This window comes from Schistocerca piceifrons, chromosome 2, assembly GCF_021461385.2.
Source record: "Schistocerca piceifrons isolate TAMUIC-IGC-003096 chromosome 2, iqSchPice1.1, whole genome shotgun sequence".
Taxonomy (NCBI): Eukaryota; Metazoa; Arthropoda; class Insecta; order Orthoptera; family Acrididae; genus Schistocerca; species Schistocerca piceifrons.
The window spans coordinates 11,434,704-11,443,959 of record NC_060139.1 but is presented as its reverse complement, the minus strand read 5'-3'; the positions used below and the strand labels follow the sequence as shown (position 1 = coordinate 11,443,959).

The 9,256-nt window shown below is 49.6% G+C and overlaps 1 non-coding gene across 1 annotated transcript; it reads left to right on the top strand.

Moving 5' to 3' along the window:
- Positions 1-8,069: 8,069 nt before the first annotated feature.
- On the top strand, positions 8,070-8,143 carry Trnat-ugu. Its single transcript has one exon. It is a non-coding gene; the product is annotated as a tRNA-Thr (tRNA).
- The last annotated feature ends 1,113 nt before the right edge of the window (positions 8,144-9,256 follow it).

Genomic DNA, 9,256 nt, shown 5'->3' with positions numbered 1-9,256 from the left:
ATCTGCCAGGAAGTTTCATATCTGCGCACACTCCGCTGCAGAGTGAAAAAAAAATCTCATTCTGGAAACATCCCCCAGGCTGTGGCTAAGCCATGTCTCTGCAATATCCTTTCTTTCAGGAGTGCTAGTTCTGCTAGGTTCGCAGGAGAGCATCTGTACAGTTTGGAAGGTAGGAGACGAGGTACTGGCAGAAGTAAAGCTGTGAGTACCGGGCGTGAGTCGTGCTTTGGTAGCTCGGTGGTAGAGCACTTGCCCGCGAAAGGTAAAGGACCCGAGTTCGAGTCTCAGTCGGGCACACAGTTTCAATCTGCCAGGAAGTTTCATATCAGCGCACACTCCGCTGCAGAGTGAAAAAAAAATCTCATTCTGGAAACATCCCCCAGGCTGTGGCTAAGCCATGTCTCTGCAATATCCTTTCTTTCAGGAGTGCTAGTTCTGCTAGGTTCGCAGGAGAGCTTCTGTAAAGTTTGGAAGGTAGGAGACGAGGAACTGGCAGAAGTAAAGCTGTGAGTACCAGGCGTGAGTCGTACTTCGGTAGCTCGGTGGTAGAGCACTTGCCCGCGAAAGGCAAAGGTCCCGAGTTCGAGTCTCGGTCGGGCACACAGTTTTAATCCGCCAGGAAGTTTCATATCAGCGCACACTCCGCTGCAGAGTGAAAAAAAAATCTCATTCTGGAATCATCCCCCAGGCTGTGGCTAAGCCATGTCTCTGCAATATCCTTTCTTTCAGGAGTGCTAGTTCTCCTAGGTTCGCAGGAGAGCTTCTGTAAAGTTTGGAAGGTAGGAGACGAGGTACTGGCAGAAGTAAAGCTGTGAGTACTGGGCGTGAGTCGTGCTTCGGTAGCTCGGTGGTAGAGCACATGCCCGCGAAAGGCAAAGGTCCCGAGTTCGAGTCTCGGTCGGGCACACAGTTTTAATCTGCCAGGAAGTTTCATATCAGCGCACACTCCGCTGCAGAGTGAAAAAAAAATCTCATTCTGGAAACATCCCCCAGGCTGTGGCTAAGCCATGTCTCTGCAATATCTTTTCTTTCAGGAGTGCTAGTTCTGCTAGGTTCGCAGGAGAGCTTCTGTAAAGTTTGGAAGGTAGGAGACGAGGTACTGGCAGAAGTAAAGCTGTGAGTACCGGGTGTGAGTCGTGCTTTGGTAGCTCGGTGGTAGAGCACTTCCCGCAAATGGTAAAGGTTATGAGTTCGAGTCTCGGTCGGGCACACAGTTTTATCTCAGTCGGGCACACAGTTTTAATCTGCCAGGAAGTTTCATATCAGCGCACACTCCGCTGCAGAGTGAAAAAAAATCTCATTCTTGAAACATCCCCCAAGCTGTGGCTAAGCCATGTCTCTGCAATATCCTTTCTTTCAGGAGTGCTAGTTCTGCTAGGTTCGCAGGAGAGCTTCTGTAAAGTTTGGAAGGTAGGAGACGAGGTACTGGCAGAAGTAAAGCTGTGAGTGCCGGGTGTGAGTCGTGCTTTTTTAGCTCGGTGGTAGAGCACTTGCCCGCGAAAAGCAAAGGTCCCGAGTTCGAGTCTCGGTCGGGCACACAGTTTTAATCTGCCAGGAAGTTTCATATCTGCGCACACTCCGCTGCAGAGTGAAAAAAAAATCTCATTCTGGAAACATCCCCCAGGCTGTGGCTAAGCCATGTCTCTGCAATATCCTTTCTTTCAGGAGTGCTAGTTCTGCTAGGTTCGCAGGAGAGCATCTGTACAGTTTGGAAGGTAGGAGACGAGGTACTGGCAGAAGTAAAGCTGTGAGTACCGGGCGTGAGTCGTGCTTTGGTAGCTCGGTGGTAGAGCACTTGCCCGCGAAAGGTAAAGGACCCGAGTTCGAGTCTCAGTCGGGCACACAGTTTCAATCTGCCAGGAAGTTTCATATCAGCGCACACTCCGCTGCAGAGTGAAAAAAAAATCTCATTCTGGAAACATCCCCCAGGCTGTGGCTAAGCCATGTCTCTGCAATATCCTTTCTTTCAGGAGTGCTAGTTCTGCTAGGTTCGCAGGAGAGCTTCTGTAAAGTTTGGAAGGTAGGAGACGAGGAACTGGCAGAAGTAAAGCTGTGAGTACCAGGCGTGAGTCGTACTTCGGTAGCTCGGTGGTAGAGCACTTGCCCGCGAAAGGCAAAGGTCCCGAGTTCGAGTCTCGGTCGGGCACACAGTTTTAATCCGCCAGGAAGTTTCATATCAGCGCACACTCCGCTGCAGAGTGAAAAAAAAATCTCATTCTGGAAACATCCCCCAGGCTGTGGCTAAGCCATGTCTCTGCAATATCTTTTCTTTCAGGAGTGCTAGTTCTGCTAGGTTCGCAGGAGAGCTTCTGTAAAGTTTGGAAGGTAGGAGACGAGGTACTGGCAGAAGTAAAGCTGTGAGTACCGGGTGTGAGTCGTGCTTTGGTAGCTCGGTGGTAGAGCACTTCCCGCAAATGGTAAAGGTTATGAGTTCGAGTCTCGGTCGGGCACACAGTTTTATCTCAGTCGGGCACACAGTTTTAATCTGCCAGGAAGTTTCATATCAGCGCACACTCCGCTGCAGAGTGAAAAAAAATCTCATTCTTGAAACATCCCCCAAGCTGTGGCTAAGCCATGTCTCTGCAATATCCTTTCTTTCAGGAGTGCTAGTTCTGCTAGGTTCGCAGGAGAGCTTCTGTAAACTTTGGAAGGTAGGAGACGAGGTACTGGCAGAAGTAAAGCTGTGAGTACCAGGCGTGAGTCGTGCTTCAGTAGCTCGGTGGTAGAGCACTTGCCCGCGAAAGGCAAAGGTCCCGAGTTCGAGTCTCGGTTGGGCACACAGTTTTAATCTGCCAGGAAGTTTCATATCAGCGCACACTCCACTGCAGAGTGAAAAAAAAATCTCATTCTGGAAACATCCCCCAGGCTGTGGCTAAGCCATGTCTCTGCAATATCCTTTCTTTCAGGAGTGCTAGTTCTGCTAGGTTCGCAGGAGAGCTTCTGTAAAGTTTGGAAGGTAGGAGACGAGGTACTGGCAGAAGTAAAGCTGTGAGTACCGGGTGTGAGTCGTGCTTTGGTAGCTCGGTGGTAGAGCACTTGCCCGCGAAAGGCAAAGGTCCCGGGTTCGAGTCTCGGTCGGGAACACAGTTTTAATCTGCCAGGAAGTTTCATATCTGCGCACACTCCGCTGCAGAGTGAAAAAAAAATCTCATTCTGGAAACATCCCCCAGGCTGTGGCTAAGCCATGTCTCTGCAATATCCTTTCTTTCAGGAGTGCTAGTTCTGCTAGGTTCGCAGGAGAGCTTCTGTAAAGTTTGGAAGGTCGGACACGAGGTACTGGCAGAAGTAAAGCTGTGAGTACCAGGCGTGAGTCGTACTTCGGTAGCTCGGTGGTAGAGCACTTGCCCGCGAAAGGCAAAGGTCCCGAGTTCGAGTCTCGGTCGGGCACACAGTTTTAATCTGCCAGGAAGTTTCATATCAGCGCACACACTGCTGCAGAGTGAAAAAAAATCTCATTCTGGAAACATCCCCCAGGCTGTGGCTAAGCCATGTGTCAGCAATATCCTTTCTTTCAGGAGTGCTAGTTCTGCTAGGTTCGCAGGAGAGCTTCTGTAAAGTTTGGAAGGTAGGAGACGAAGTACTGGCAGAAGTAAAGCTGTGAGTACCGGGTGTGAGTCGTGCTTCGGTAGCTCAGTGCTAGAGCACTTGCCCGCGAAAGGCAAAGGTCCCGAGTTCGAGTCTCGGTCGGGCACACAGTTTTAATCTGCCAGGAAGTTTCATATCAGCGCACACTCCGCTGCAGAGTGGAAAAAAAATCTCATTCTGGAAACATCCGCCAGGCTGTGGCTAAGCCATGTCTCTGCAATATCCTTTCTTTCAGGAGTGCTAGTTCTGCTAGGTTCGCAGGAGAGCTTCTGTAAAGTTTGGAAGGTAGGAGACGAGGTACTGGCAGAAGTAAAGCTGTGAGTACCGGGCGTGAGTCGTGCTTCGGTAGCTCGGTGGTAGAGCACTTGCCCGTGAAAGGCAAAGGTCCCGAGTTCGAGTCTCGGTCGGGCACACAGTTTTAATCTGCCAGGAAGTTTCATATCAGCGCACACTCCGCTGCAGAGAGAAAAAAAAATCTCATTCTGGAAACATCCCCCAGGCTGTGGCTAAGCCATGTCTCTGCAATATCCTTTCTTTCAGGAGTGCTAGTTCTGCTAGGTTCGCAGGAGAGCTTCTGTAAAGTTTGGAAGGTAGGAGACGAGGTACTGGCAGACTTAAAGCTGTGAGTACCGGGCGTGAGTCGTGCTTCGGTAGCTCAGTGGTAGAGCACTTGCCCGCGAAAGGCAAAGGTCCCGAGTTCGAGTCCCGGTCAGGCACACAGTTTTAATCTGCCAGGAAGTTTCATATCAGCGCACACTCCGCTGCAGAGAGAAAAAAAAATCTCATTCTGGAAACATCCCCCCGGCTGTGGTTAAGCCATGACTCTGCAATATCCTTTCTTTCAGGAGTGCTAGTTCTGCTAGGTTCGCAGGAGAGCTTCTGTAGAGTTTGGAAGGTAGGAGACGAGGTACTGGCAGAAGTAAAGCTGTGAGTACCGGGCGTGAGTCGTGCTTCGGTAGCTCGGTGGTAGAGCACTTGCCCGTGAAAGGCAAAGGTCCCGAGTTCGAGTCTCGGTCGGGCACACAGTTTTAATCTGCCAGGAAGTTTCATATCAGCGCACACTCCGCTGCAGAGAGAAAAAAAATCTCATTCTGGAAACATCCCCCCGGCTGTGGCTAAGCCATGACTCTGCAAATCCTTTCTTTCAGGAATGCTAGTTCTGCTAGGTTCGCAGGAGAGCTTCTGTAGAGTTTGGAAGGTAGGAGACGAGGTACTGGCAGAAGTAAAGCTGTGAGTACCGGGCGTGAGTCGTGCTTCGGTAGCTCGGTGGTAGAGCACTTGCCCGCGAAATGCAAAGGTCCCGAGTTCGAGTCTCGGTCGGGCACACGGTTTTAATCTGCCAGGAAGTTTCAAATCAGCGCACACTCCGCTGCAGAGTGAAAAAAAAATCTCATTCTGGAAACATCCCCCAGGCTGTGGCTAAGCCATGTCTCTGTAATATCCTTTCTTTCAGGAGTGCTAGTTCTGCTAGGTTCGCAGGAGAGCTTCTGTAAAGTTTGGAAGGTAGGAGACGAGGTACTGGCAGAAGTAAAGCTGTGAGTACCGGGCGTGAGTCGTGCTTCGGTAGCTCGGTGGTAGAGCACTTGCCCGCGAAAGGCAAAGGTCCCGAGTTCGAGTCTCGGTCGGGCACACAGTTTTAATGTGCCAGTGAGTTTCATATCTGCGCACACACTGCTGCAGAGTGAAAGAAAAATCTCATTCTGGAAACATCCCCCAGGCTGTGGCTAAGCCATGTCTCTGCAATATCCTTTCTTTCAGGAGTGCTAGTTCTGCTAGGTTCACAGGAGAGCTTCTGTAAAGTTTGGAAGGTAGGAGACGAGGTACTGGCAGAAGTAAAGCTGTGAGTACCGGGCGTGAGTCGTGCTTCGGTAGCTCGGTGGTAGAGCACTTGCCCGTGAAAGGCAAAGGTCCCGAGTTCGAGTCTCAGTCGGGCACACAGTTTCAATCTGCCAGGAAGTTTCATATCAGCGCACACTCCGCTGCAGAGTGAAAAAAAAATCTCATTCTGGAAACATCCCCCAGGCTGTGGCTAAGCCATGTCTCTGCAATATCCTTTCTTTCAGGAGTGCTAGTTCTGCTAGGTTCGCAGGAGAGCTTCTGTAAAGTTTGGAAGGTCGGACACGAGGTACTGGCAGAAGTAAAGCTGTGAGTACCAGGCGTGAGTCGTACTTCGGTAGCTCGGTGGTAGAGCACTTGCCCGCGAAAGGCAAAGGTCCCGAGTTCGAGTCTCGGTCGGGCACACAGTTTTAATCTGCCAGGAAGTTTCATATCAGCGCACACACTGCTGCAGAGTGAAAAAAAAATCTCATTCTGGAAACATCCCCCAGGCTGTGGCTAAGCCATGTCTCAGCAATATCCTTTCTTTCAGGAGTGCTAGTTCTGCTAGGTTCGCAGGAGAGCTTCTGTAAAGTTTGGAAGGTAGGAGACGAAGTACTGGCAGAAGTAAAGCTGTGAGTACCGGGCGTGAGTCGTGCTTCGGTAGCTCAGTGGTAGAGCACTTGCCCGCGAAAGGCAAAGGTCCCGAGTTTGAGTCTCGGTCGGGCACACAGTTTTAATCTGCCAGGAAGTTTCATATCAGCGCACACTCCGCTGCAGAGTGAAAAAAAAATCTCATTCTGGAAACATCCCCCAGGCTGTGGCTAAGCCATGTCTCTGCAATATCCTTTCTTTCAGGAGTGCTAGTTCTGCTAGGTTCGCAGGAGAGCTTCTGTAAAGTTTGGAAGGTAGGAGACGAGGTACTGGCAGAAGTAAAGCTGTGAGTACCGGGCGTGAGTCGTGCTTCGGTAGCTCGGTGGTAGAGCACATGCCCGTGAAAGGCAAAGGTCCCGAGTTCGAGTCTCGGTCCTGCACACAGTTTTAATCTGCCAGGAAGTTTCATATCAGCGCACACTCCGCTGCAGAGAGAAAAAAAAATCTCATTCTGGAAACATCCCCCAGGCTGTGGCTAAGCCATGTCTCTGCAATATCCTTTCTTTCAGGAGTGCTAGTTCTGCTAGGTTCGCAGGAGAGCTTCTGTAAAGTTTGGAAGGTAGGAGACGAGGTACTGGCAGACTTAAAGCTGTGAGTACCGGGCGTGAGTCGTGCTTCGGTAGCTCAGTGGTAGAGCACTTGCCCGCGAAAGGCAAAGGTCCCGAGTTCGAGTCCCGGTCAGGCACACAGTTTTAATCTGCCAGGAAGTTTCATATCAGCGCACACTCCGCTGCAGAGTGAAAAAAAATCTCATTCTGGAAACATCCCCCCGGCTGTGGCTAAGCCATGTCTCTGCAATATCCTTTCTTTCAGGAGTGCTAGTTCTGCTAGGTTCGCAGGAGAGCTTCTGTAAAGTTTGGAAGGTAGGAGACGAGGTACTGGCAGAAGTAAAGCTGTGAGTACCGGGCGTGAGTCGTGCTTCGGTAGCTCGGTGGTAGAGCACTTGCCCGCGAAAGGCAAAGGTCCCGAGTTCGAGTCTCGGTCGGGCACACAGTTTTAATCTGCCAGGAAGTTTCAAATCAGCGCACACTCCGCTGCAGAGTGAAAAAAAAATCTCATTCTGGAAACATCCCCCAGGCTGTGGCTAAGCCATGTCTCTGTAATATCCTTTCTTTCAGGAGTGCTAGTTCTGCTAGGTTCGCAGGAGAGCTTCTGTAAAGTTTGGAAGGTAGGAGACGAGGTACTGGCAGAAGTAAAGCTGTGAGTACCGGGCGTGAGTCGTGCTTCGGTAGCTCGGTGGTAGAGCACTTGCCCGCGAAAGGCAAAGGTCCCGAGTTCGAGTCTCGGTCGGGCACACAGTTTTAATCTGCCAGGAAGTTTCATATCAGCGCACACTCCGCTGCAGAGTGAAAAAAAAATCTCATTCTGGATTATTTAGGATGTATAGGATGTCTTGCAACGTGCTGTTCAGAAGACATCTCTCACTGCCTCGTACTCTTACGGATTTATGGGCAGCCCTGCAGGATTCATGTTGTCAGTTCCCTCCAGCACTAACTTCACACATTATTCGAGTCCATGCCACGTCGTGTTGCGGCACTTCTGCGAGTTTGCGGAGGCCTTACACGATATTAGGCAAGTATACCAGTTTCTTTGGCTGTTCAGTGTATTTATCTATGTAATAGGCTACATTTCTGTGGCAGTGAATAAGAATATTGTGGGCTTGAATTAATTGTCATTGGTGACGTAGTACAGTGTAGTGGAGCAAGACCTATTTAACAATAGAAACATTATATTTATACGGACATGGTGTCTGTTCTTTCGGACGTGTCCGAGAGAACAGACTCCATATCCGTATAAATATATAGTTCTGGCAATACCGGCCATGACCTCCTTCTTCTGTGCACGTGCACACATATTCTCCGAACTCTTACCGGACTAGGAAAGAAGTCTTCCACGAGTAATGAGTGTGTTGGGGTGGGACACTACTCACGTAGTGTGTGCATATAGAAGGTGAGAATGTGAGTCTCGCGGGAGGCGAGCGCGAGGTAGCCCCTGCAGTCGCACTATCCTCTGTGCCCTCGGTGGCTCAGATGGACAGAGCGTCTGCCATGTAAGCAGGAGATTCCGGGTTCGAGTCCCGGTCGGGGGACACATTTCCACCTGTCCCCGTTGATATATATCAACCCCCGTGAGCAGCTGACGGTATTAATATAATTCTAATGTCATAGAGACATTAGGCTTTCAGGTGTTTGTGTAGCTTTCGAGCAGAGTGAAAGGTTCAAAAAAATGGCTCTGAGCACTATGGGACTCAACATCTTAGGTCATAAGTCCCCTAGAACTTAGAACTACTTAAACCTAACTAACCTAAGGACAGCACACACACCCATGCCCGAGGCAGGATTCGAACCTCCGACCGTAGCTGTCCCGCGGTTCCGGACTGCAGCGCCAGAACCGCTAGACCACCGCGGCCGGCAGAGTGAAAGGATCATACGTATTTAGTGTCTTAAACGTGCAGGTTTCTGTACCTACAAAACAGTATTTACGGGAAAATCGTCCTCGGAAAAGTCATTTCCTGCTAGTGGAAGTGTATGGAGAACGTCCTCTGTCGGAAACAATGCGCAGAGATTGGATTCGACGATTCAGAGACAACGAGTCTGAAGTGAGTTACAACATCCTTCTTGGTCGGTGTGTTGTACCATGAGCTGTTGCAACCTGGTCAGGCTATGACCGGATACGACTAACGGATACAGGGATGGGCAGCATGAATGGTCACAGATTAGTTTAACCCGTGGGAGAATGTCGGAGAGATACTGAAGGAACTGAACTGGAAGACTCTTGAAGATAGCTGTAAGTTATCCCGAAAACGTCTATTAACAAAGTTTAAAAAACCGGCTTTGAACATTTATTCTAGGAATATACTACAACGTACATATCGCTTCCATAGGGATCGGAAGGAAAAGATTAGAATAATCACTGCATGAGTAAAGTGATTCAAACAATCATTCTTCCCGCTCTACATACTTGGAGTGAGGACAGAATGATTGTTTGAATGCCTGATACAATGGGGCGTATCGTCTGCCTTGCTACTCACGGCGGTTTGCAAAGTATATATGTAGATGTAGATTGACGAATGCCTGTGAAGCACGATGCTCTATTTGAATCATGCACTTAATGACATTAAACTGTTCCAGTTCCGACCCTACCAAAAGTCTGTGCAATGCCGACTTTTATATTATTTTATTCAAAGAAATACACTGATAAA